Below are 382 nucleotides of genomic sequence, written 5' to 3' on the forward strand. Positions count from 1 at the left end.
GTACCACATGAGGTGCGAATGACAATAAAGAAACTCTGACTCTGATATATACATATATATATATATATTTTTTTTTTTTTTAAACGAAACAAAACCAGCTACATTATAAAGTGATGTAAAATACTAAAAACAGGAACATGTCTGTTGGTTTATGCCATGAACTTAGCAGGTGTTTGAAGCCATTTAACATTTAATTTTATTTTATTCCATTTCTTCATTCATTTAAAAGAAAGAAAACAAAGTCATCAAAAATAAAACATTGAATGAAAAGAGTGCAGAAAGAAGAAAAATCTTATATCTGCCCCTTATTTAAAAAAATAAAATAACTTTAAACGATCACTTAATCACTTTAATATCCACTTTAAAGCTAGGAATAAAAATA

Source organism: Nematolebias whitei, chromosome 2 (assembly GCF_014905685.2).
Source record: "Nematolebias whitei isolate Nwh7 chromosome 2, NemWhi1, whole genome shotgun sequence".
Classification (NCBI taxonomy): domain Eukaryota; kingdom Metazoa; phylum Chordata; class Actinopteri; order Cyprinodontiformes; family Rivulidae; genus Nematolebias; species Nematolebias whitei.